General features: G+C 47.1%; 1 long non-coding RNA gene and 1 pseudogene across 2 annotated transcripts; one reads left to right on the top strand and one right to left on the bottom strand.

Moving 5' to 3' along the window:
• On the top strand, positions 2,393 to 3,099 carry LOC8155661 (annotated as a pseudogene).
• LOC110429744 lies at positions 3,220 to 8,315 on the bottom strand. Of its 2 annotated transcripts, XR_002446832.1 has the most exons (6): positions 7,851 to 8,315; positions 7,571 to 7,759; positions 6,478 to 7,460; positions 6,324 to 6,377; positions 3,480 to 3,642; positions 3,220 to 3,404 (listed from the first exon to the last, which is right to left on the bottom strand). It is a non-coding gene; the product is annotated as an uncharacterized LOC110429744 (long non-coding RNA). The 2 variants fall into 2 exon arrangements; XR_002446831.1 differs by having other exon boundaries at positions 3,220 to 3,642; positions 7,851 to 8,314.

Raw genomic sequence — 20,584 nt, 5'->3', positions numbered from 1 at the left:
GGGAAGGGACCTTGTCCGGTCGAGGGTCGGGCGCCGCGTAATAGGCTGATATCCGGAGCGCTGACCTTGGGTGTCTCGAGGGGGTCCCGATTAGACGTTCCATCCTCGTTTCCTGCGTCCTGACACACCCTGGGTCGTTCGGTGGGAAGGCTGCAAAAAGAACGACGGGACAGAAGCTTGTTCCCTATCACGCCTTCCGTGACCCGTGTGTTAGGTGGGAAACGTCAGATGCATTTAATGCTCCCGCCCGCGTGCGCGCGTCAGGCGGCGGACAGTGTCCTGACGCTCGACGTCTCTCGGTTCGCTCGAGCCCGCTTCCGTCTTCGACGGTAGTCGTTGCTCGAGCCCTGACCGATTCGCTCGACGCTATTTCCGTATTCGAGGCTGCGACCGTCGATGGCGGCGCGTACGTAAGATTAAAGCGTCGAATTGAGGGTCCCAACCTTCGTACGGGCAATCTCATAATGCGCATCGCTGAGGGTACCCCTTACCGATACCCTCGACACATAGCAATCACTCCCCTGTAACAATGTTGCTCTACCAGCCCAATACACGAGAGGGGGACTATATAAGAATCAATAAAGCTGTCACTATCACGAACTACCCCACGATCTGGCATATTGGGTACAATCGCAGATAAATACGGTATAAGCACCAGGCCTACACAATATCTATCATTTACCCATGGATCCGATGGATAAACGCTATACGATCCTAAACATGTATATAGATCCAATCTAAGCCAAGTACATAACTATGATAAACTAAGAACAATATAATCTTGAATATAAGCAGGTAGAGCAAAGTCATAAGCAATATATTTAAGTAGAACAAAGTCATATTCATAATATTGAAGAACAAAGATAATTAGAAGAACAATTAGAAGCACAATTAGAGAATTACCAAGAATCCTCTTGACAGATCCGGAAACCAATCGAAGATTGACTCCTTCTAGTTCTAATCCTATGTAGCTACGCTAATCTAGATATCTAATTGATGTGGTGGCTCTAATCTTCATCAGAGGCTTCTTCTCCCTTGAAGAACAATGAATTAGGGTTGAGAGGCTCTCTCCTCCAGGGGCCAGGGAGTCTGGTTTTATAGTCCCTTCAAGTGAACATGGGCCGTTGGATCAAACCGACATTGATTGAACGGTTATCCTTGATCCTTTAGGTCGGTGGAGATCTCTCGAGAAACAGAGTCCTGATTGGCCTCCAAGTCAGGGCGGGCGCCCAGGGCAGGAGGGCGGGCGCCCTGCCTCTGGCCCCGTTCAGCCTCCGCTTCCTTCCCGTGGCTTCTGGAGTCTTCTAGATGTAAGATAATTGCACGGCACGTTAATATCTCTATGTAATCCTAACGTGTGCGCCTTTTTTCCGTATTTCCTGATAACCTCCTACAGAAATAGACAAACACCAAAACTCGTAGAATTCTGTCAGATAAAACCCTAAGTCTAGATGTTGATTTCATTTGGATCCTTTTCTTTGTTTATTTGATAATTAAATTTGATACTTAAAGACCGTCAACAACAGCTTAGAATCCTATCAAGAACTGGGAAGAGAGAAAGTGAGGGTGCAAGGAGCACCTTTTGGATCTGCTCGGTGGTGACTTCGACGCTGGGGTCATTGCTAATGCCTATGACTGCAGGATCTCTTCCCCTCGTCCTACACCCTGGAGTAATGGTTCGATCTGTTGGATCCTATAATGAGAAAATTCACAACATTATTTATAGACCAATCACTACCTCTATTAGTAGAAAAATAATTTCTATGAACTTAAGACAGCATAATCCAACTTGTCATAATTTGTAAACAATTTTATGCCTATATCCACAAAACATATACTAAGCAAGTGACCATTTGTTGGAACCACAAAAAAACCCAATAGTCCTGGTACCAAGAGTGTTAATGGTCGTGTGTACAAACAAGAAAGCCAAATAATCAAAGGAAGCAAATTCATATCATAAAAGCTAAGTTCATCATAAATCTCTTTCAAAGCTTTGCCTATGATGTTGTGTGCTGCAAGTGTTCTTACTAAGTACCGGGTTAATGTGGCTGGACACCAGCGAGGCAACCCCTTGCAAACTTGTACACATTTGACGTCAATGAGCTAATCACGACCTAATGAAAACAGAAGTCTCCTACAACTAAAAAGACTAAAACAAGGACATTTTTTTGGTGCGGTTTTGGTTTCGTCTGTCTGCCATAACCCGTCGTGCGTCCGCTGCGCGGTTGAACTTGGAAACCGGCATCCCCTCCGTGATCCCCTCCCCCTTTCCTATCTTCACCGTGAGCAGAGACCAGACCCCCGAATCCCCTTCCCGCATCACCGCCTCACCTGGCTGGGACTCGGAGAAGCTGCGGCACCCTCCGTGATCCGCATCGACTCGCCTCCATGATCTGCAAGTCGCTCGTCGCCGGTGGCGTCGCGGGAGGAGTGTGAGTCCCCTTCCCTTCACTCGCCTTCTCCCCTGCTCCGATCCTGCATCGTCATCGTCCTCCTTTTGATCCCGTCCGTGAGGAAGCTCGCACGCGTCAGCCTCGAGTTCCGCGGCGTCCCCGCTGTGCCACTCCGTCCATGCGGAGCAGTTCCTCGTGGCCAACGCCGCCGCCGCGGGGGAGTCCGCGCTGCGCGCCGTCGCCGTCTCCCACATGCCCTGCGGCCACTGCCGCCAGTTCCTCCAGGAGATCCGCGGCGCAGCGGGCATCCAGATCCTCGTGACCAGCGACGTCGAGCAGGGCCACGTGCCCGAGTGGCGCACGGTGGCGTCCCTCCTCCTTCGTCCCTTCGGGCCCCACGATCTCCTCGAGAAGAATGTGCCCCTCGTCCTCGAGGCGCACGACAACGCCCTGGGCGATCCCGTCGTCACCGCGGCCGCCAATGGCTTCGCCCTCGGCGACCTGGACGCGCGCCTCAGGGAGGCCGCGGAGGCGGCCGCGCGGGCGACGCATGCGCCGTACAACCAGTGTCCGTCGGGCTTCGCGGTGGCAGACGGTGACGGGAGGATCTACGCCGGGTCATGCTGGTATTCTTATGCATTCCGGTCAAGCCTGGAAGGAGCAGGGTGATCTGGGCGTTCCCGAGGAACATTGGGGTATGGCTCCACTACATCACACCACGGTGGCTCTGTACCACGTCGGCCAGAATCTTGTATTGGATTCAGACATTTTCCTTCTCCATGTTGAGGTACATAGCTCAAGTTCTGTCAATATCAGGCACAACAAACATACAAATTATACTCTGATTGATCTATCTCATACTCAAATCTTAGTGACCCAGGTTTTTGTAACTCATATCTGCTGAATTCCTTTTTGTTAGGAGCGTAAATTTGCCATGGTAGGGCTTGAGAACTGGCAGAAAGCTTGCTATGTGCCCACATCGTCAGACAGCATGGTGGTCGCCTTCATGAACTGGTTCAAAAAATTCTCCAAGAATCAGATCGGCTGGGCAACCCCACAAATCGATCAACTGCCACCAACACCTACCAAGGATCAGCTCATGGAGAGGTAAACTAAACTTCCTACTATGACTTGTTGCGGTCTGAAATTATGTTTCTTCTATTGCAGCATGTACTCATCGTTCCTTGATATGACTTGATCACTTCATAGTAGGAAGCTGGAATAGATGCACGGCTTTGTGATGTTGGTACTGCAATCCAAGAAGTAATGGAATCATAAGAGGTTGAAATCAATGGAAAAGTTTTTCAAGGTGCTACAACTAATTTTTATCCTTTTTGTTTGTGACAGCAATGGACCATATCAGATCCATGGTGGAAAATCAGTTCTGATTGTGAAAGGTGGAAAATCTGTTTTATGATGATATTGAAACTTTTTGATCTACTGGTATGTTAGTCTTTGTAGCTTCAACTGATTGATGGAAATATCATAGTGCTACAATGTGTCATCATGAATAGTTTTTATTAAAACAAAAAGGATTAGTCACTTCACTTATATCTAGAATGGTCCTATGACTGCACAACATACATTTGGCGTCCCTATTTAGGCACAAGTTTAAGTCCTTGATGACTTCTATATTTATTGTATATTTCAGATTTTGCTCCTTGATGGGATTGCTCCTTTTCCCAGTGGTATCTTTTTTTTTTGCTATCTGATTATATTATACTGTAATCCTATCTCGCAAGGTTTTCACATAGCTTGAAACATCTTATATTGTCCACATGATTTTTTTTCTAGAGTGAGTAGAAATATTTTGGGTGAAAGTTATTTTCACTATTTCAACAGTATATCTAAGGTTGAAGCTAGAAGGAGAATATTGACACAGCCTAGGAGGTCTTCTGAAGCAGATTATTTGATAATTTTATTCAAGCCATAGAAAGAAAGAGGATATGACTGTTTGAGTCTTTATGATATAAATGGGATATCTACGCTGAAGGTGTCACACCTGGTTTCACTACTTCGGACATAGTACAGACAAGGGAATATTTAGTAGCATGAACTATGATTATTTGAGTAGATGAATGACTCAAGAAGCGGACTCTTCTCTAGGAAGGGTTTGGCAAGGCAAGCTACTTCAAGAACATTCAAATCCAAGTGCCACCGCCTTCATTAGCTCCTCGCTGCCTTGCCTGCTCTGGTAACGGACTCAATGCAATGATATACACTCAGTTCCTGCCCCCTCTGCTGCAAAGACACCATACCAGACGCCTCCTCACTGCCTTACCTGCTCCAGAGACAGAGACAGACCCATCCCAGCCCCTGCACACCTTCAAGGTCAAGTTGCTCTACCTTGCTCATATTAATTATCTCTTATCCAAAAATACACTGCCTACCAGGTATGGGAGTTCAGGAAGATGGTTTCTTGGCACTGTCATTTTAGCAGAAACTATATAAACTCTGGAACTGTCATCAATGGCTTTGCCTTTTGAATTGGGAAGAAGTTGCTGATCAAATTAACCGTGAATCAAGCCTTTTTAGAGAAGGTACCATCACCTTATTACTTATCTTAAATTAGCCACTTTATCTAAGTGCTTCCACTTTAGCGTTCTTATTTTTTGAAATGGAGAGAGGGAGAGCAGGGAGGGAAGGACATTGTTTTAGAGGGAGTTTTTTTAAAAAATTAATTACTTATGGCTATATTATTCCTTGAAGCATCTAGAATAGTTGTTCCAGTTAGATGCTTTGTGCAATTTAGATTACTTAATGAGCCTGCTCTAATCAAAATGTGTCATTGCTATTGTTTAAAATATATATGGCCACTTTTGTGCTGTCATGATTTTAGCCACTTAGGTATAGTTCAAATAAAATGAGACTACATAAACATCTCCAAGGTGAGACCAATATATTATTTTGTCACAGCTTGAAACCACGCCAACACTATCATTTTTTATGATGATGATCAGTTGATCACCAAATCATATATTTATTTTTCACTATTTACTGTTTTCATATCAGTTACACTACATTGTTTTTAATATAATTTCTGGTTTGTGCAGATTAGCTATCAAGCCGGACCATATCCATCTCAGTGATGTTTATGAATGATGGTAAGATGGTAATGACCTATGATTTTGGAAAGCTTGCTCCTTCATTGTGTGAAGAAAAAGCTTTGCTCAGATGGGGCTTTGCTTTACAAGGCAAGAAGTGGATGTGGTTGGTTGCCGCTGGATCTCGCTCAGAGTACATTTCATTAGAAGTAAAGGTTATAGTAATGAAACGAATCTATAATTGGGAGTTGTTTGTTTGCCTCCTAACTCATTTTTATCTTAGACAAGTGGCTTTCTTTTGATCTCAGACAAGTGCTTGTATCACGAAAAAGGTTATAAAGTAGAGTTTATGAGGCTGCGACGTCGTGCTCTCCATGATTGTGTTAATTTCATAAACTTTGTCTTTTAGATTAAATATCACGTTAACATTAGTATTTAATCTTTATACAATATTATTATATTATCGTGCGATCCGTATGTTTTTAGTATAAAATGTTGCTATCCCGTAGCAACGCACGGGCACGCTACCTAGTTAAACTTAAAAAAGGGAAAAGTCAGAAAAAAAAGCAACTGAAGTTAAACTTAAAAAAAGGAAAAATTAGAAAGAAAAGGGGGGTTTCAGAAAGGAAGTGCACGATATTAGTTTTTTTTTCAATTGAACAATATCTTTGTGATGTTTGATAAATCTTCGATCCAAATATTAATGTGGAGAATAATACTCAATATTTCCCACGAGTAAGAAAAGTTTAATTATAATTACTCCATTACAAACTCATTGTACATAGACAACAGAAGATTGTCTATGATGACACCTATATTGAACGGTAGGAATAGAATTTTAAAATACATAATAATATATGCATATAATAGAATAATGTATGCTAACCTCATTACGTGCTTCAAACCTTCAGGATTATCATCAGAAAAAGATGTTGACAGACTGAATCAACAAAAATGCAAAATCGTTACATCGCTCCAGAATAAGATATTAGTTTTACTGGCATAAGCTCAGATAGTAGTATTGAAAAATGTAAAGGTACCATGTAACTTGTAAGCTTAACTGCAGTGAAGTTTTACCAAGAGCACACCTGTCACATAAATCAAAATGAAGGACATACAAAACAGTTTATAGTGTCTCCATTTATCAGGTCAGTATAAGTTGGATCAGCTATAAGTCAACACAAATGTTTTGTGCCTGTGGGCATCCACAAGACCACAAATCATGAGCAAATAGGACATCATGTCGTTCAACACATGCCGATCTCAAATAAAGAGTAATCAGAACGTCTTCTGTACAGGCCGAACGGCCAAGACCCGTTTAAATAATATATGTTTCTTTTTTTTACTTTGAACTAATTTGGCAGCTATAATGCTGTCTCCTATTATGTAGATACTGAAATGATTCTACTATATCAAATGGAAGAACACCTGCTAATTTGCGTTCAAAAAAAGTCATGAGCAAACACTGCTTTTTCTTGAACATCCTAGACAGATCAATGATGCCATTGGTACAACTGAGCTGCTTTTGTACTAATGCAGCAGTGAGAAACAAGAAAAGTGAAAGCCCCTCCCAATCTCCCACTTTAAAATTAAATCACGCAGTGCTCGGCTAGGGCTTCCAAACTCCAGGAGCTTGTTATTAGGTCGCTGCATGCTGAAGCTTAATGCTCAAAGACTTTTGGTCATTCTTGATCTTTGGGTGGCAAGTCTCTATCTTAGTGTCTAGGGTGTGTGAGTTGGAGTGTGTTGTGCCTCTCACCCTTGTAACTTTTATTCTATCTTAATGAAAATGATACACAACTCTACGCTATTCGAGAAAAGAAAAATTAAATCATGCCCAAACCCTCCTCCGTGATGAAGCATTCATCCCTGAAGTTCTTTGTTCCGGCTGCAAGCAGAGAACCGCAACTACTACAGTTCTGGATGCCATCACGGAACCTCCGTGCAACTCCAATCTCCTCTTTAACGCTCTCCAAAATCCACCAGCCAACAGAAGGGGAAAAGTCCATACCAGAACCTACATCTGGCAAACCTGTCACTGCTGAGTGCTGACTTATGGTAAAATTTCGTCATGGGGGAGGTTGCGAGAGAGATTGAGATAAGATGAGGGCAACAGATTGAATCAAGAAGCACCTCATCCTCACGGTTGGCAGTACGTTCCTCCATGTGATGCCACGGCGGGTCGTTCCTCCATGGACAACCTTAGCCCTAGGGCTGCTCCTCCGCGTGACGCCCTCAGTCGTAGTGCTGATTCTGCACGCGTTACCGCATACAGAAGCCTCCGCGCGCGCGCTGCCCCGAACCTGCAACCAGAGGGCTCCTCTGGCGGCGATGGAGCCACAAAGGTGGATGGGGATCATCGGGGCAAATCACATAGCACGAAGGGAAGAGAAGGATGACCTGGTGGGCATACCTGTTGGGTGCTCACCGTCGATGAAGGGCCCGATGTAGACAGCACCTTGCATGAGGTGGTGTCATTTCTCCTCCTTAGTGCTCCATCCAAGAGAAGGGAATAATGGGTGTGGATCTGGCATGGGTGAGGCAGCGGCGGTGCGATAGAGCGGAACGGGGCACGATGGTGGAGCAGATAGGCGCCCCAGCCTAATTTCCGCTGGCAGGGGCGACGGCGACGGCACGGCCGCAACAAACGCAAGGGCAGAGCAAGGAGAGATGGATCGAGACCTAGGACTGCCGGAGGAAAGGGTGAGGGCGCCGGGGAGAGAGATCGAGACCTGGGCCTACCGTCCGAGCGGGGGAGCGCGCATCGTTGGAGCCGGGCTGTGCGCCCGCGTGGGGAGGCGAGGCGATGACGGGAGTCGCAGGATCGCAGGAGAAAAGCGGACCGACGGAGCGAAGACGAATGTCGCACCAAATCTTACTTTCTTTTTTTAGTCTGTTTAGATGCAGCCAAACAGCCAAACTTTTAGAAAAATGAGCACTTTTTGAAAGAATGGATCTAAAAAGGGGCTTGTAAACTTGGCTGTAAAGATTTGGAATTTGGGACCTTGGAGCCCCAAAACTGTGTAAACTTGCTTGGGTACCCGTGTCATGTGTGTTGCAGACCAAAAAAATTGGAAAGCATCTAAACACGTAGTTGAATGTAAAGTTTACAGTCAAAAATTTTGGGATGTAAAAATTTGAAATCTAAACAGGCCCTTAGTGGTAGGAGATGTCTGTTGCCATTCCAAGGAACCAAGCACGCCATATATCTTTGGACGCCGATTCCCTATGCAAGCTCAGCTCGTACAAGGCCCAGGGACAAGTATTTAATCATATATTTGTGCAACTGCTCTATAAATTCTTCATAATTGTAAAAGAAGTATTATGAAGTGGCTTTATAAAAATCTAGAGTTTGTAGAACACGTTTTACAATTTTATTTTATGAAGAAGGGTTTGTAGGGTCGTATTCATTTAGCTAAAAAAGACGAGGCGAAGCCGTCTAAATATTTCATTGAGCCAGTATTGCTACGGCTTCAGCTATCATTAGACGACGTTTTGAAAACAAGACTTTGTTTGTGTAGTTTGTACACAGTAAACGTACTTTTATCCTATCGGTTGCTAGTTGAAGTCTTAGGCTCTGTTTAATTCTCACTAAAAACATTTCGTGCCATCATATCGAATTCTTGACACATATGTAAAATATTAAATATAAAAAACTAATTATATAATTTGTATGTATTTTGCGAAACAAATCTTTTAACCTAATTATGATCTATAATTGAATATTGATTGCTATAGTTAAATATATTATAGTAGCTTAAAACTTTTCTTTTCCTGAAGTAAACAAGGTCTTAAATATTTGACTTGCTAAAAAAATGAAGTACTCCTAGAGGAGGTATCGTGCTCTCTATGCAGTGGGACGTGGGAGTGGGAACAAGCACAGGTCGGATCCATGAGAGCTGTGGGGGGCAATGCAACCGGCCGACGAGCCAGGCCAGGGCACAATTAAACGGCTGCACCACCACTAGCGGCCAGTCAGTCGGTCACTCCAGTAGTTCTCGTGCGCACGAGCACATCATATGCCTTATTTAGTTCTGAAATTTTTTATTTAGGCCAGTTCACCCCAAAAACTATAATTTTTTTCAAGATTTCTCGTCACATCGAATCTTGCGGCACATATATGGAGCATTAAATATAGTAAAAAAATCAAAACTAATTATACAATTTGTCTGTAAATCGTAAGATGAATCTTTAAGCTTAGTTAGTCTATCATTGAATAATAATTACCAAATAAAAACGAAAGTTCTACAGTAACTCGAAAAAATTTCGGAAGGGAACTAAACAAGGCCTGAGTAAATATTGTCTAATTACAGAATAACTAGTCTTAAAAGATTTATCTCGCAATTTAAAGACAAATTGTGTAATTAGTTTTTATTTTTATTATATTTAATACTCTATGTATGTGCTATAAGATTCGATGTGATGAAAAATTTTAAAAAAAGTTCTTAGTTTTTAGATGAACAGATCTCGCAGTAATTAAAACCACGGTCCAGCACCCTTTTTAAGCTCACCTCCGGCTGTCCGCGGAGCTGCCATTCCGGGAAGCCCAGCAGCAGGCCCGTCGCCCCGGCCGGCCTTCCATTCCCGTTATTAGACGAGCACGAGTGCACGACGGCCTCCGATAAGGCAACGGAAACGTCGCCACACGGGCAAGGCGAGGGAGGAGAGGAAAGGTCCCACTGCCTAGGACGGGCGAGAGAGCAGAGGAAAAGGTCCCACTGCCTAGGACGGTAGCAAGGTTCACCCCGAAATCTAAAAAGTTTTCAAGATTTCCTGTCATATAGAATCTTGCGGCATATGCATGAAGCATTAAATATAGACGAAAACAAAAACTAATCACACAGTTTGACTGTAAATCACGAGACGAATCTTATGACTCTAGTTAGTCTATGATTAGACAATATTTACCACAAACAAACGAAAATGCTACAGTTCCAAAAACTTTTTAGTTTTCTGGCCTAGCATGCACTGTAGTACAGTAGTAGAGTACGTACGGTACAGTGAGATCCTGGGCGATGTGCATGCAACGCCCGCAGGAAGCGTGCAGAGGGAATTAACTCGGGGGCTGTCCCGAGGCCACAGTAGTGGCGCTGGTGCCGAAGCTGTCGTCCACTCGTCCAGTGCGGTCGGCGCCGTGGAGTACGACAGATCGGCACCCGTCAACCGCTGGCACATGTCCGTGTTGATCCTTCAAACAGCGATCGGGCAGGGTGCCGGCCTGCAGGGCATCCGCACGGATGCGGCATCCATGGTCGATTCGCTGCGCTGCCCTGGCCGGCTGGCCGGGCTCGTGTTGCTGGCCGCGCCGCCAGCGGAAACAGGTGGCAAAAGAGCTAGGGCCCTATTTACTTTCATCCAAAATCCAAAAGCTTTTTAAGATTCTTCATCACATTAAATATTTAGACGCATGCATGGAGTATTAAATATAAACGAAAATAAAATTAATAGCACAGTTTGGTCAAAATTTATGAGATAAATTTTTTGAGCCTAGTTAGTCCATGATTAAACAATAATTAACACAAACAAACGAATGCGCTACAATGTCGCGAAAAAATTTCTGGCAAAAACTTTTGTTTACTTCCAAAAAATTTTGCAAAATAGGAATAGTAGCACTTTCGTTTGTATTTGACAAATATTGTCCAATTATGGACTAACTAGGCTCAAAAGATTCGTCTCGTCAATTTTGACCAAACTGTGCAATTAGTTTTTATTTTCATTTATATTTAATACTCCATGCATACGTCTAAAGATTCGATGTGACGGAGAATCTGAAAATTTTGCAAAATTTTTGGGAAACTAAACAAGGCCTAAGTTTTGAAAACTGAAAAGTTTTCGGAACTGTAGCACTTTCGTTTTTATTTGACAAATATTATCCAATCATGGAGTAACTAAGCTTAAAAGATTCATTTTATGATTTATAGGTAAACTGTGTAATTAGTTTTTATTTTTATCTATATTTAATACTCTATGTATGTGGCGTAAGATTCGATGTGACGGAAAATCTTGAAAAGATTTTGGTTTTTGGGAACTAAACAAGGCCTAGAGGCCGCAAGATTTGGGTTGGGACTTGGGAGGCAAGCACGGCACGGCCCGCGCACATCGGTAGTCGTTCCTGCGTGCGTCGCCGTGTCGCGTGAGCCGACATGACCGCTGGCCAGGGCTGGACAGCCGCTCGACAAGTGGTGATGTTGTCAAAAATCTACATTATGGCGTATTTTAGGCCTTATTTAAGCCTTATTTAGTTCAACCAAAAAACCAAAAACTTTTAAAAATTTCTAATTACATCGAATCTTATAATACATGCATAGAGTACTAAATATATTTCAAAAATAAAAACTAATTTTACAATTTGTCTGTAAATCACGAGATAAATCTTTTGAGTCTAGTTAGTCTATAATTGAACAATAATTATCAGGGCACTCACAATGCAAGACTCTATCATAGAGTCCAAGACAATTAATTACTCCCTCCATTCCAAATTATAAGTCATTCCAAGAATCTTGGAGAGTCAAACTTTTCTAAGTTTGACCAAATTTATATTATAAAATAATTATTATTATGGTACTAACTAAGTATCATTAGATTCTTTTTTAATTATATTTTCATAGTATACTCACTTTACGTTACAAATCTTAGTATTTTTCTCTATAATTTTGGTCAAACGTGAAAATGCTTTGACTCTCCAAAATTCTTGGAATGACTTACAATTTGGGATGGAGTGAGTACATATTATTTATGGTATTTGCTGATGTGACAGCATATTTATTGAAGAAAGAGGTAGAAAAAATAAGTCTATGATTGGACAATATTTACCACAAATATACGAAAATACTACAGTAACGAAATCTAAAAAATTTTCATATCTAAACAAAGCCTTATTTCAAAATCTCGTGACTGGATTCTTGGAATCCACGAATCCGGCTGCTCAAGGTTGACATTCAAGGGTTTGTTTAGTTCCTAAAATTTTTACAATTTTTTTTAAAATTCTACGTCACATGAATACGGTAGTATCTTTGGACATATACATAAAACTTTAAATATAGATAAAAATAACTAATTACATAATTTGTTTGTAATTTGTAAGATAAATCTTTTAAGCCTAGTTAGCCTATGGTTCATTGTTCGCCTAAACAGCCGTTTAGACGGTTTAAACGTCGTGTAAACGCTACAATGTGGTACATTGTTTCCGTTTATCCCGTTTAATTGACCATTTAGGTTTGTGGGGGTATAAACCCCTATACCCTTACGGCTAGACTTCAGCTAGGAAGCTTGGCCCACTACGAGACGAGTTCAAGGCTTGATCCGATAGCCCGAGTTTCGCGCAAGGAAACAGGACGTGGAGATCAAGCAGGATTCTAGTCGGTTAGAATAGGAATTGATATCGAATTATCTATGGCAATTGTAACCGGCTAGGATTAGTTTCTAGATCTGTAACCCTGCCCTCCAGACTATATAAGGAGGGGCAAGGGGACCCCCTAGGGTAGATTATCTCTCAACACAATCCAATACAACCAGACGCAGGACGTAGGTATTACGCCAACTCGGCGGCCGAACCTGGATAAAAAGCTTGTCCGTGTCTTGCGTCACCATCGAGTTCGTAGTTTGCGCACCGTCTACCGATAAACTACTACCGTGGGTATACCCCAAGGTAGACTGCCGACCAGCTTTCGTCGACAGTGGCGCGCCAGGTAGGGGGTGTGCGTGCAACTTTTCCGGCGAACAAGATGGTCACGATCCCAGCTTCCGCGACCGTGCCCGAAGGCCTCACGTTTACCGTCGGCCAGATCACGTGGACGACGTGCAGCGGCGGCTTCCCGACCACGGTCCCGAAAGAGATCCAGATCCAATCTGAGATCACGCCGTCTCCGACCACACGCATGACGGCACCAAACTCCCGGCCACCGTTCCCACTCTACAAGGGAAAGGAGATCGACTGCTCGGACCTCCTCCAAGCGCTCGATCGCGCCGACTCCAAGCTGCTCGAAGTCTCCCAACTAATAGATGGAGTTCTGCGCCGGCCCGACCAAGCCACTCAAGCGGATTTTTCGAAATCCCGCCGGCCAACTCGTGTCACCACACACGAACGGCTGGGAACGTCCCTGGCGATAACCTCAACCTCCTCAGGCCGATCCGTCGAGCTCAAAAAGGGAGACCATCCTTGCGGCCTGAATAACTCGGCCTCTGTCTACTCACAGCATGTTCAATCCGTTTTCAGCAAAGCGGGCTGGTCGCCGACAAGGAACAATCGTCACCATGTCAACATGGTGACAATCCGAGAGCTACGGAACGGCCAGGTTTCCAGCACCAACTCAAGCACCGGCTCCGTCCCCACCGAGGTTATAAACACCGAAGACGAGGGCTACGACCTGGATTTCCCTTCACACCCTCCGGGTTTCGACCGGTTCCCGATATTCCCCCCCCGGGCGAGGAGATATTGTATTCAATGTCAGCGCCGACGAACCGGTTGTCGACGGAGAAACAGACGACCAGAGGCAACTCCGCGAACAGCGCAACGCTGATCGCGCCCGACGGCGTGCGGACGAGCAACAACAGACGCCACCGGGTAACCTCAACGATGCCTTTGACATGGTCGGGGACCAGCCGGTTTACAAAACGCCAAGCGCCAACGTGGCTGTCGCCATGGCCAACCTGGATCGGCTTCCTGACACACCAGAATGCCAGGGGGTCCGGACCAGTATCCGAGCACACCTGATCGCCGCGATGGGACAGACAGCAACTCTGCTTAAGAGAGTCCAGGACGTCCCTTATACGGAAGCCGCCTCCGACCAGACTCATCGTAGCCGGGCCTCGCCCAGCAGGCGTCGCCGCAGCCGCTCCCCCGACAACCGTCGAGGGGACTCACGGCGCGACGATGGTGGTCGAGACGCCGATGGCCGCCGCCAGCAGAACCGCGTACGCGGCCAGGAAGAAGAAGATCAACACAGGGATCTCCGCCACAACATCCCTCCCAAAGATGCCCGGGACCGCATCAACAGGCGCGCCGCAGAGAGAGCAGTCCACGAAAACCTGCGCCGCATCGAGTACGATGCGACCCATGGTCCCCCGGGCCTAAGGCAGTTCTCCTCACACCTCCGCCAGGTCGTGTGGCCCAGAAATTTCAAGCTCGAAAAACTTAAAAAATACGACGGCAAGGAAAATCCAGAGAACTGGATCACCCTCTACGAAATCGCCGTCCGATCAGCGGCAGGAGATGAGCACGTCATGGCTAACTACTTCCCCGTAGTCCTCGACTAGGCTGGTCATCAGTGGCTTCTCGGCTTGCCCGAGGACTCCTTCGACTCTTGGGAAGAACTACGACAGGCTTTCATTGACAACTTCATCGCCACATGCGAACAGCCCGGAAACAAGTATGACCTTGAAAGGATAAGAGACAGGAAGAATGAACCTCTGCGTGATTACATCCGACGATTCTCGGATATGCGTCTCAAAATCCCGAAGATTTCTCATGACGAGGCCATATCAGCCTTTATCAAGGGCTTACGTTTCCATGAAGCGCTGAGGAACAAGCTGTTGCGTAAACGACCATCAACGGTAGCAGAGCTCCTCGCCACGGCTAAAAATTATGCCGATGCTGATGACGCAGAAAAACTAATCCGAGACGATGCGAGAGGCACCGACCAGCCCTCCCGGCGAGACGACGGTCGCGGCCGCTACGACAACAGAAATCACCGTCGCTCCGACAACCGCGATCACCGAGAGGGTTGGGATCGGCGGCGCGACAGCCGCGACGACTTCAGAGGAAAGCGCCCTCGCGAATACGACCACGAAGTAAACACGGTCAAACGTCCCAATGGACGACGGGACTACCAAGACGACTACAACAAAACGTTGAAGGGACCGTGCCAGCTACATCCAAAGTCTAACCATACCATGGAAGAGTGTCGCGTCCTCAAAAATATCTATACACGGCGGGCCGCCCAAGAAGACACCGCCAAGAAAAGTAACAAACGCGACGGGCACGACCACGAAGATGAGGACGAGGACCAAGACAGGGACCCCCGACACCAATACGTCAGCCCCACCGACGTGGTCCACTCCATTTTCGGGGGCAAGGTCTCCACTGAGTCCAAGCGAGAAAGAAAGCTGTTGAAGAGAGCCTGCCTCAACATAGACAGCACGGACGGGCTGATCGCAGATCCGAAATTTCCCGCCTGGTCCCACAGGGAGATCGCGTTCAGCAGGAAGGACCAGTGGGCCGCTATCCCGGAGCCGGGTCGTTTCCCACTAATTCTCGATCCTTGCATCAACAGCATCAGATTCGAGCGCGTGCTCGTGGACGGGGGAAGCTTCATTGACATCCTCTTCCGCAACAGCCTGCCCGCCCTCAAGATATCACCGGCCCAACTAAAACCTTACGACGCCCAATTCTGGGGGGTTTTGCCAGGTCAAAGTTCGGTGCCCCTCGGACAGATAACATTGCCTGTCCAATTCGGCACACCCGATCACTTCCGGACGGAGTTCATCAACTTCGTAGTCGCGGACTTCGACGGGACCTACCACGCCATACTGGGCCGCCCATCGCTGACAAAGTTCATGGCAGTCCCGCACTACTCGTACCTAGTGCTTAAGATGCCCACGGAGAAGGGTGTCCTGACCGTCAGAGGCAACGTCTACACTGCCTACACCTGCGAAGAAGAAAGTTTCAAGATCACCGAGGCAATTGACCTCTCAATCCGCATGGCGGAAACAGCAAACCAAGCCGCACAGCTGCCCCCCGACCAGCTCCGATTACCTGAGGAGGAGACAGCCAGAAAGAATTCGAAATCCAAGGAGTACAAAGAAGTGCAGCTGGTCGAGGGCAACCCCGAGAAGACAGCCCTCATCGGGGCTAACCTGGATCCAAAATAGGAAGACGCGCTCGTCAGGTTTCTAAGGGACAACGTGAGCGTTTTCGCATGGAAACCCGCAGACATGCCCGGCGTCCCACGGAACCTGATCGAGCACTCCTTAAACGTCTCGAAGACCGCAAGACCAATCAAGCAAAAACTGCGACGGTTCGCTCGTGACAAAAAGGAGGCTATTAGGACAGAAATAACACGGCTTCTAGCAGCCGGATTCATAAAAGAGGTGTATCATCCCGATTGGCTCGCCAATCCGGTTCTTGTACGCAAAAAGAATAATGAATGGAGAATGTGCGTTGATTACACCGATCTCAACAAACACTGTCCTAAAGATCCTTTTGGTCTTCCTCGCATCGACGAGGTGGTCGACTCAACGGCCGGATGCGAACTCCTCTCCTTTCTAGACTGCTACTCTGGTTATCACCAGATCTCGTTAAAAGAAGAAGATCAGATCAAAACATCCTTCATCACACCTTTCGGCGCATACTGTTACACTACCATGTCTTTCGGACTTAAAAACGCCGGGGCCACTTATCAAAGGGCCATCCAGCAATGCCTCCACGACGAGATTCGCGACGACCTCGTCGAGGCCTATGTGGACGACGTGGTCGTAAAAACAAGGGATGCGAGCACCCTAATCGACAACTTAGACCGAACCTTGAAGGCACTCAATAGGTACAAGTGGAAGCTCAACCCCAAGAAATGCATTTTCGGCGTTCCTTCCGGTCTACTGCTCGGCAACGTCGTCAGTTGCGACGGCATACGGCCAAACCCTTCAAAAGTCAAAGCCGTACTCGACATGCGACCACCGAAGAACGTCAAGGATATTCAGAAGCTAACCGGATGCATGGCCGCCCTCAGTCGTTTCATCTCAAGGCCGGGAGAAAAAGGCCTCCCCTTTTTCAAACTATTGAAAGCGTCAGAAAAATTCTCCTGGACAGAAGACGCCGACTCTGCGTTCACTCAGCTTAAGACCTTCCTCACTTCACCGCCTGTTCTCACAGCGCCTCAGCCCAACGAAGACCTGCTCCTTTACATTGCTGCAACCGACAGAGTTGTTTCCACGGCAATAGTGGTCGAGCGAGATGAACCAGGTCACGTCTTCAAGGTCCAGAGGCCCGTTTACTTCATAAGCGAAGTTTTAAACGAATCCAAGGCCAGGTACCCACAAATACAGAAGCTTATATACGCCATCCTGATAACGTCAAGAAAACTGAAGCACTACTTCGACGGCCATCGAGTCCTGGTGACAACCAGCTTTCCCCTCGGTGACATCCTGCGCAATAAAGACGCCAATGGCAGAATCGTGAAATGGGCAATGGAACTATGTCCATTTTCCCTGGAGTTTCAGAGTCGCACCACTGTCAAGTCCCAAGCCCTGGTCGATTTCATTGCCGAATGGACGGATCTCAACGAACCGTCCGTTCCCGATGTCTCAGACCACTGGTCAATGTTCTTTGATGGGTCCTTAAACATCAACGGTGCAGGCGCTGGGATATTGTTCGTATCACCAAACAAGGACAAACTCCGCTACGTCCTTCGGATCCTTTTCCCGGCGTCAAACAATGTCGCCGAATACGAAGCTTGCTTACATGGCGTACGACTAGCCGTTGAGCTGGGGGTTAAGCGCCTCTATGTCTACGGGGACTCCGCTTTGGTCATCAACCAGCTCAACAAGGAGTGGGACGCAACCCACGAGAAGATGGATCTCTACTGCAAAGAAATTCGCAAATGGGAAACTAACTTCTATGGCATAGAGTACATCCACGTGGTCCGGGATAAGAACCAAGCAGCAGATGCGTTGTCAAAGTTAGGCTCGTCCCGGGCCCAAATCCCGCGCGGTATTTTCGTCCAGGACATCCATGAGCCGAGCGTAAGCTCCCCCCTGGTCGACAAGCAACCCAACGAGACAATGCTCATAGATGACGCCACTCCGACAACCGGCGGGCGCGACTGGCGTGTCCCGTTCATCAAATACATCTCAGACGGGACAGGTTTTCAGGACAAAACAGAGAACGAGCGTCTCATCCGACGGTCAAAGAACTACATCCTGGTCGACGGAAAACTCATGCGGAAAAACGCAAGCTCCGAGGTACTGCTCAAGTGCATACCCCAAGACGATGGTATCAAGCTCTTGGAGGACATACACGCCGGATCCTGCGGCAACCACGCCGCATCTAGAACGCTGGTCGGAAAGGCTTTCCGAGCAGGTTTTTACTGGCCGACCGCGGTCAGCGATGCAGAAAAACTGGTTCGGCGTTGCGAAGGATGTCAGTTTTTCGCTAAGAGGACCCACGTACCTGCCCATGAAATTCAAACCATCCCGTCGTCTTGGCCCTTTGCCTGCTGGGGGCTTGACATGATCGGACCATTTAAACCAGCCCCGGGCAACTTCAAGTTTGTCTTCGTGTTAATCGACAAGTTCTCCAAGTGGATTGAATACATGCCCCTGGTCAAGGCAACTTCCGAGAAGGCTGTGGAGTTCCTCAATCAAATCATACACAGATTCGGCATCCCGAACAGCATAATCACCGACCTGGGCACTCAGTTTACTGGCACCACCTTTTGGGATTTCTGCGATGACAGAGGCATAGTCATAAAATATGTGTCAGTGGCACATCCACGTGCCAACGGTCAGGTCGAACGTGCTAATGGAATGATCGTCGACGCCCTAAAGAAAAGATTGTACACCGAGAACGACAGAGCACCCGGTCGATGGATGAAAGAATTGCCGGCAGTGGTCTGGGGCCTCCGAACTCAGACCAGTCGAAACACGGGGGTGTCTCCCTATTTCATGGTGTACGGCGCAGAGGCGGTTCTGCCGTCCGACATACACTTCGGATCCCCTAGAATTGAGCACTTCGACCAGTCGACCGCCGACAACGCCAGAGAACTCGAAATCAATTGCATGGAGGAAAAGCGTTTAGTTTCATGTCTCCGAACAGCAAAATATCTCGCGGCAATCAGGCGATACTACAACAGGAACGTCAAGGACCGTTCCTTCGTGGTCGGCGATCTGGTGCTTCGATGGAAAACAAGCCAGGAGGGAATGCACAAGTTATCTACTCCCTGGGAAGGACCCTTCGTGGTGACCGAGGTCACACGACCTACGTCCTACAGATTGGCATACCCAGACGGAACACGAGTGCCTAACTCTTGGCACATCGACAAACTGCGACGTTTCTATTCATAAAGTTTTAGCGACTTTCTTTTGTAAGTGTCTTATAATTTGTGACAATATAATTCTCTATTTTTCGCCTATACCTTGTCATACACAGCACTCGGCAAAACTCCCGCAATGGATGCTCTTGGCGACAACCAAGACAAATACGGTGACACGTCACTCAGATATTTTTACAGCGCTCAAAACAACAGTCATGACAAAAAAGAAAACTTTATTACAAACTTTACATACAAAGTTTACAATAAATACCCTGACGGGCAGATACTAGTCTATTCCTACAGACTACTTTATTGGCCTAGCTGCTCGGGCTGATCACCCGCCTGGCCCTGCTGCCCGGACGAAGGGGTCGGGGCCACCGGCGCCTGGCTGGTCGAGACCGCAGGCGTCGACCGCCCATCTCCAGCAAAGGACGCGCCCGACAACTCCCTGGCCGACCTATCTGAGCTCGGCTGGTCTGGAGGAGTGGCCGTTCCGCACAGGTTGATGTCGCCGATCACTGTCGACGACAAGTCCAGCAGACTACCCCGAAGTTCGTCCGCTTCCTGTGGGCCGACTTCCTTCGGGTACCCCTTCTCAGCCTGCTCAAGTCGACAAGGGGGTAGTGGGCGCGTACCATGCTGAGGACGTGCGCGCCGGCAAACTCCCCGGCGTCCTTCACAAACTGCTGGAGCCAGTCCCACGCCCGTTGCGCCTTTTGAACCGGGGTCAACTGCGGCGCGCGGGGCTGGCTCTCCGGGAGCTCGGGACTGATCAGGTCCAGGACCGGGGACACTCCCTTCCAGATCCTGCAACAGTTGACCTTCCAGGAGTCCCGGTCCTTGACCAGCTCATCCAGGTGCTTTTTGGTGTTCACCTTGAGCACTGCAAACGAAACGAAACGTTACTTTCGGCATACCAAACAAGCAAAGGGGCAGGTAGCAACCAACAAGGCGGCACCCATTACCAGCTAACTCCCGGTCTTTACGACTTAATTCCTCTTCCGCTCGCCGTCCGGACTCCTGCGCACTGGCGAGCTGTTGGCCGAGCTGCTCCTTCTCTTGTTGGAGGCTCGCCACCTCCTCCTCCAAGTCTGCGTGAATCCTAAACTGGTCAGCGAAGCAA

Source organism: Sorghum bicolor, chromosome 8 (genome assembly GCF_000003195.3).
Source record: "Sorghum bicolor cultivar BTx623 chromosome 8, Sorghum_bicolor_NCBIv3, whole genome shotgun sequence".
Taxonomy (NCBI): domain Eukaryota; kingdom Viridiplantae; phylum Streptophyta; class Magnoliopsida; order Poales; family Poaceae; genus Sorghum; species Sorghum bicolor.
This window is presented reverse-complemented; position numbering and strand designations above follow the sequence as displayed.